Here is a 6,841-nt window from a genome sequence, read left to right on the forward strand (position 1 = left end):
TTTTAAGGGCTCTGGTCATTCTGAAAATCTGGTACTTGTCCATGCTCATTTATATTAATATTCTGTTATTATTATTATTCAGAATTACAGTACATATGCTCCAGTCATCAAAGAGCATTCATTTGCCGATTATCAACTCACTTTGTATCATTATAATGCTCGTTGATATAAGCAGATGGGCAATGTTTACCTTTGCTACATGTTTTCCAGACGGAGAGCTCCCAGTTCATCCTCTGGCAAAACGTTCTGCTGTGACGCTTTTCACATCACAACGCGTCATAACGGAATTGTGGAAGCTCTGCTCCGAGGGCTGTTGATTCGGCTTCCAGGGCGCTGTTATTGTTATAGAGCATTAATAGATGGTTATTTACGGTTAAGTAATGCTTATTCAGCACTCCTGTGCTTTTATGAAATGTTCCTTAAGTGATACATGTTTTCAGCTTTACAAGTGTCACAAAGAACATTAATAAATGGTTTATTACAGTTAAGTAATGCTTATTCAGCACTCTTATGCTTGTTGTTATTCAAGGGATGTTTTCAACTTTACAATAAGGGTCACACAGAGCATTAATACATGGTTAATTACGGATAAGTAATGTTTTGTCAGCACTTTAATAAGTTTATGAACCGTTAGTTAAGGCATATATGTTTTCAACTTTACAATAAGGGTCACAAAGAACATTAGTAAATGCTTAATTACGGATAAGTAATGTTTTTTCAGCACTTTAACTCATTCAGGGCCAGTTTAGGACTGCCAATATTTAGCACAGGCCAAAGATTTTCATAATTGTTGGTCATCTTTCAAGACCCACAGTAAATTATCTATTAGCACCAGAGTGATTTGCAATACCTCAAAATGAAGATGTACGTCTCTGGGTTCACCAGGGAAAAAAAAGTGAGCTTTTAGCATGTTCTGTACTCTACTTATAGCCATTTATATACACCCTGTTTTCCCCCAATAGGTCTCCCTGAGAAAATAAACAGGAGAAAAGGCAATTTTTGTAAAAGGGCACAATCTCAGGCAGAACTCACTCTCAATTCTTTTATTTTGAACTGTATTGACATCAGACATGTAAATATTATTCGTTAGGACACAAATGACAAAAAAAAAAAAAATATATATATATATATATATACACATGAAGTGCTTTTTTTTTACATTCAACAATACAGTTTACTCGGTGTGAGTGAGTGTGCAGACAGACAGACAGACAGACAGACAGACAGACACACCGACAGACAGACAGACAGACAGACAGACAGACACACACACACACACACACACACACACACACACGATCCCCCTTTTAGATTTCTAACCCCACATAGGATAAGCAATAACCACGCCCTGTGGCGCTGGGATTGGCCAGGAGCAACACTGGAGGGCACGCAGCCCAGCGATTTCATGAACCAACTGAAGAAAGGACAGCGGGCTGCTGTGACTGCCGCTTCTGCCTTGTGTGTTTATTTTGTTTTGTTCTGGTCCACCAGTCCTCGTCCATGTCTCCCTGTCATATCCTCCCTGCTATCTGATCGTTCCCGTTTTCCCCTCGGATATTCAACACGTCCTCACCGCCCTCGCAAACTGATCGATCATTTCCTCATTCCTCCGATGATCAAACACATCTCTTGATTACTTTCTCCCGTTTTCTCCGGGCTGGCACAGAGGAAGGCGACTCCAGCTCGTGCAGCGCGCCGAGGCGCGTTTCAATGGCGTTTCTCCTGTCTGCACAAGGAAGCGTTACCCGTTTTCTGCTTTTCCTCTTGCTCAATTTCAAAACAACAGCTGCGGTATGTGTTTGTTCACGTGTTGTCTTAGATGCTAGGGACCTGATACCATGTGACAGGCTGGGGAAGTGTTTTAACTATGCGCTGCACGAATAAAAACAAAAACACGTCAAACACGTCATTGGCCCTCTGGGCTATTCCTGATAACACATCAAAGACGTCATTGGCCCTGAATGAGTTAATGTGTTAATGAAGTGTTAGTTAAGGCGTACATGTTTTCAACTTTACAATAAGGGTCACAAAGAGCATTAATAAATGGTTAATTACAGATAAATAATGTTTTTTCAGCACTTTAATGTGTTAATGAAGTGTTAGTTAAGGCATACATGTTTTCAACTTTACAATAAGGGTCACAAAGAGCATTAATAAATGGTTAATTACAGATAAGTAATGTTTATTCAGCACTTTAATGCGTTAATGAAGTGTTAGTTAAGGCATACATGTTTTCAACTTTACAATAAGGGTCACAAAGGGCATGAATAAATGGTTAGTTACAGATAAGTAATGTTTATTCAGCACTTTAATGTGTTAATGAAGTGTTAGTTAAGGCATACATGTTTTCAACTTTACAATAAGGGTCACAAAGAGCATTAATACCGTAAATTCCGGACTATAAGCCGCACCTTTTTTCCCGTTTTTTGGCCTTTTTTGGCCTTTTTTGGCCCCTGCGGCTTATATAACGGTGCGGCTTATCTATGGATTTTTTCAAAAAAAAAAAAAAAAAAAATCTCTCTTTTTTAGCACTCTTTCTAACTATAAATCCTATATAACTATAATAAGTTTTAATTTCCTCTCTTGCCCTCTTTTCACCACACTGTATGACACTGTATGACACTGTGTGCACTGTAAAAAACAACACAGGTGGTGTTGTGTTATGTTGTTTTGTTGAAATGTTAATAAATGGGAGCTTCCTCAAACAGCCATCTCTTTCCCAACAATCCCCTCTGTGCATGAACCCTTACATATGGTAATTAAACATTAAAACACAATAAATAAATAAAAATAATAAAAAAAAACCATTAAAACACCCGCGGCTTATAGTCCGGTGCGGCTTATATAAGAAAAAAATAGTCAACTTTGCAGGTGCGGCTTATACACCGGTGCGGCTTATATAGTCCAGTAAAAATGTCACTTGACCTCACACTAATTGCAACAAAACCAAACTCAACTGATTTTGTATCCTCAATATGTCCTCAATAAAGGAAAAAAAGTGTTAAGGAAATGTATGAAGGGAAATTTTTGAAAATGACCCATATGATGCTACCAAAAACGTTTATTTATTTATTTTTTAACATTTATTTTTATTTTATTTTTTATTTTTTTTATTTTCTCCTTGAAGCAAAAAACACATACAGGATATAAGTGATGAGATGTATGGCACATTAAAAAAAAAAGAAAAAAGGCTTCCATAGGCTTCCATAGGCTACCATCCTATTTAGGTCATTTTCAAAACTTTCCCTTCATACATTTCCTTAACACTTTTTTTCCTTCATTGAGGACATATTGAGGATACAAAATCAGTTGAGTTTGGTTTTGTTGCAATTAGTGTGAGGTTGACCCACATATTTGCGTAAAATGCCTGGACTAATAGTCCGGAATTTACGGTAAATGGTTAATTACAGATAAGTAATGTTTATTCAGCACTTTAATGCATTAATGAAGTGTTAGTTAAGGCATACATGTTTTCAACTTTACAATAAGGCTCACAAAGAGCATTAATACATGGTTTATTACAGGTAAGTAATGCTTATTAGGCACACTCAAGCTTTTATTAAGCGTTACTTAAGGGATATATGTTTGCAACTTTACAATAAGGGTCACAAACAGCATTAATATAGGTTAATTACAGTTAAGTAATGCTTATAGAACATGCATATAAATTAGGGCCACATGAAGAAACGGAACCAGCAAACCTCAAATTAATGTTAATTAAGGGTTAATGGATGCTTATTAAGCACTACTAGTCATGTTAATTACGGTGTGTTAATTAATGCTTATTAAGCATTAACCAACCCTTACTTAATGCACATTAGTTAACTCATTCTCTGCCAGGGTCATTTCGGTCTGTGTGCTCCGAGTGCCAGGATTTTGAGCATATTTCCTGATCTTCCAGGACCCACAGAATATTCTGTGCTAGGAATAAAATTACACAACATATCTCACAATAAAGCAGAGACTCTCTTCTTACCCCTTGTAAAAAACTGAAACTCTCCCATGTTTCCTTGTTTAGTTACAAGCAGTGGAAGTTAGCTTGTTTTCACTAAAAATGCCCTCCTTTGGACAGAAATATGAGAAAAATAGGTTTTTAGTGAAGGACACCGTTTCAAGCAGAACTCTCTTTTGAGCCTTTTATTTTTTGCCTCAGTGACACATCAGACATATACAGTATTTGTTTTCCCAAATAAATAACTAAAAAATAAAAAATAAGAGAATGTATTTTACAGTTGCCATGTGGATTTTTAGCTTAGCTTGATAAAAGCATAAACAAATGGAACGAACCCTTATGTGGTCACACTCACACACTCTCTCTCTCTCTCTCTCACACACACACACACACACACACACACACACACAGGAATAACGAGTGCTGTAACGTTACCTGCTGTCACGTTACCTCTCATAACTAACGTTAGCACAGAAGATCACACAATAGCTACGTTAGTGCTGTAAACTTTGAAATGTTTATGTGACACATGTTTCGCCTTGGTTGCTGGGGACGGGTGTGTGACGCGGTTTGACGCGTTTGACGTATCCATCTGATTCCCCCTCCCTTGAGTGTGAAGGGAGCTCTCCCTTGAGAGGGAGCTGGCAAGAGGAAACGTGAAGCGAGTCATGCCGGCGGCATAAGTTATAAACAATGCGTGACAATTATACTCGAATGTTGTGTGTGTGATCATTTCATCTCAAACGCGATACAAAAAATAGGTTACTTTTTACCATCGTCATCGCTCTCTCCAAGTGGCACTCATTTCTCCTCCTCCGATTCATCTGTGTCAGACCAGAACGCTGTGAAGGGGAGCCTTCGTCGCCATGGCGCTCCGTCGTGGAGCAATAACAAAAACGCTGGCGTCTTCCTCGCCATCGTCGCCAGCCGAGAACTCTGGATCGGACTCTGTTTCGACCACAGGCTCCACCCATAAATACTAAACTAGCGGGTTCCTTTTATCAGTTTGACTTGAAACAATGTCACAGGCTGGGAAAGTGTCTGATGTAATGTAAACAGCCAAAACATGAAAGTACGTCCGAGTACGTCTTTGGCACAGAACGCCATTGTTAAAAGTACGTCCGGGTACGTCTTTGGCAGAGAATGAGATAATGTTAATTAAGGGTTAATTAAGGCTTACTAAGCTTTACTAACCCTGTTAATTCATGTTAATTCATGCTTATTAAGCATTAACTAAGCATTAATTAACCCTTAATTAATGTACCCTTATTGTAAAGTGTTACCCATATTTTTGTAGGCTTAACCAGAAATTGCCGCCATGTTGGTTCGTCGTGGGAAAAGTATATGGGGATTTAGATGGGGATTTCACTCAAATAAGGTCTGTGGTTAACAAAAGTTTATGGGAGAGCGAATTACGGTTCAACAGGATAATCTTCATGAACGTTAATCACTTTTGAAGCGTTTAAAAAAAATCACGTTTAAAAAACACTAATTGCTCTTCGATTAGCTGGTTGTAGCTTGAATGAATCATGATCCAGACCGGCCTACTAGTTTATTTGAAATTGTCGACAAGTTCCTCAACAGATTTGATAAAGAAATTATTAAATTCATCTGTGATTTGTTCACTTTCTAAGATCAATTTATTATTAATTGCTGAGATGTATACTGCTTTTGCATTTCTTAATTCTTTAGTAACCCAATTCCTTAGTCCCATATAGGGCCATGTCAGTGTTCAAAAGATGTTTTAAAGCCATTCTAAATGCGAGGTCTCTTTGTTTCATAAGTTTTTGAATTTACACATTTACCCATGGTAGAGATTGTTTTCTGTTTGAGCACTTGCAAAGAGGCTACAAGCACTGAACATCTTTGAAATGCAGAATTTTTTTCCTTCCAACTGTTAGGAAAAAGCTCTCTCCCCCTTTCTCTCTCTCACACACGCACGCACACACACGCACGCACGCACGCACGCACGCACACACACACACACACACACACTGTATGAAGTCAAATTAAATGACTTGGTCCCTTGTTATTTCCTCTCACTTTCAATGTTCCTCTGACACCACACTGGGGAATATACCATTGCATGGAGATGTGTGTGTGTGTGTGTGTGTGTGTGTGTGTGTGTGTGTGTGTGTGTGTGTGTGTGTGTGTGTGTGTGTGTGTGTGTGTGTGTGTGTGTGCGTGTAGGTGTGTTTCAATCTTGTCAAGGCTAGGGGGCCACCGGATCACAGCTCGCCAACACGGGCCGATCCGATAATCAAGTCTCCACACTTTTCCATGGACCGCAGAGAGAGGGGGACGGGGGAGAGAGAGAGAGAGAAAGAGAGGGATAGAGAGGGGGAGATGAGAGAGAGGGATAGAGAGAGGGGGAGGGAGAGAGAAAGGGGGAGGGAGAGGGGAGAGATAAAGAGAGGGGGAGAGGAGAGAGAGCAGGTAGTCAGATGGAGGTGGCAGTAGATAATGAGGTTGGTGGTCTCCTGTGTATGCGGCATGGCCGACAGGTGTACCCACACTCTGAAGACAGAGAGGTTCCCCTGGTTCACACGGACGGCCGGGTTAAGCGTTGATTATGAACAGTCTGATATCAGGGACGTCCTTTTAGCCCACATGATCTCACAGAAGGACGTGGAACGAGCACGAACTCTGAAAGCCCGTTTCTCCACCACCAAGTGAATTACTCTCCCCCTCAACTGACTGAAATACATTCCAAAGGTTCAACTGGATTCCTGGTTAAAAATAAATAAATACAAAAATTGTCAGTTTGCTGGGGACAAATGGAATGGAATGGAATTGTGGACAAAATCATAGCTAGTTTTTCTAATTCCCAGAAAGAAAGAAAAATCCAAATTGCAGTATTAAGTAGTTATTGCACATTGAGTTTTATTG

Source organism: Poromitra crassiceps, assembly GCF_964638095.1.
Source record: "Poromitra crassiceps genome assembly, chromosome: 3".
Taxonomy (NCBI): domain Eukaryota; kingdom Metazoa; phylum Chordata; class Actinopteri; order Beryciformes; family Melamphaidae; genus Poromitra; species Poromitra crassiceps.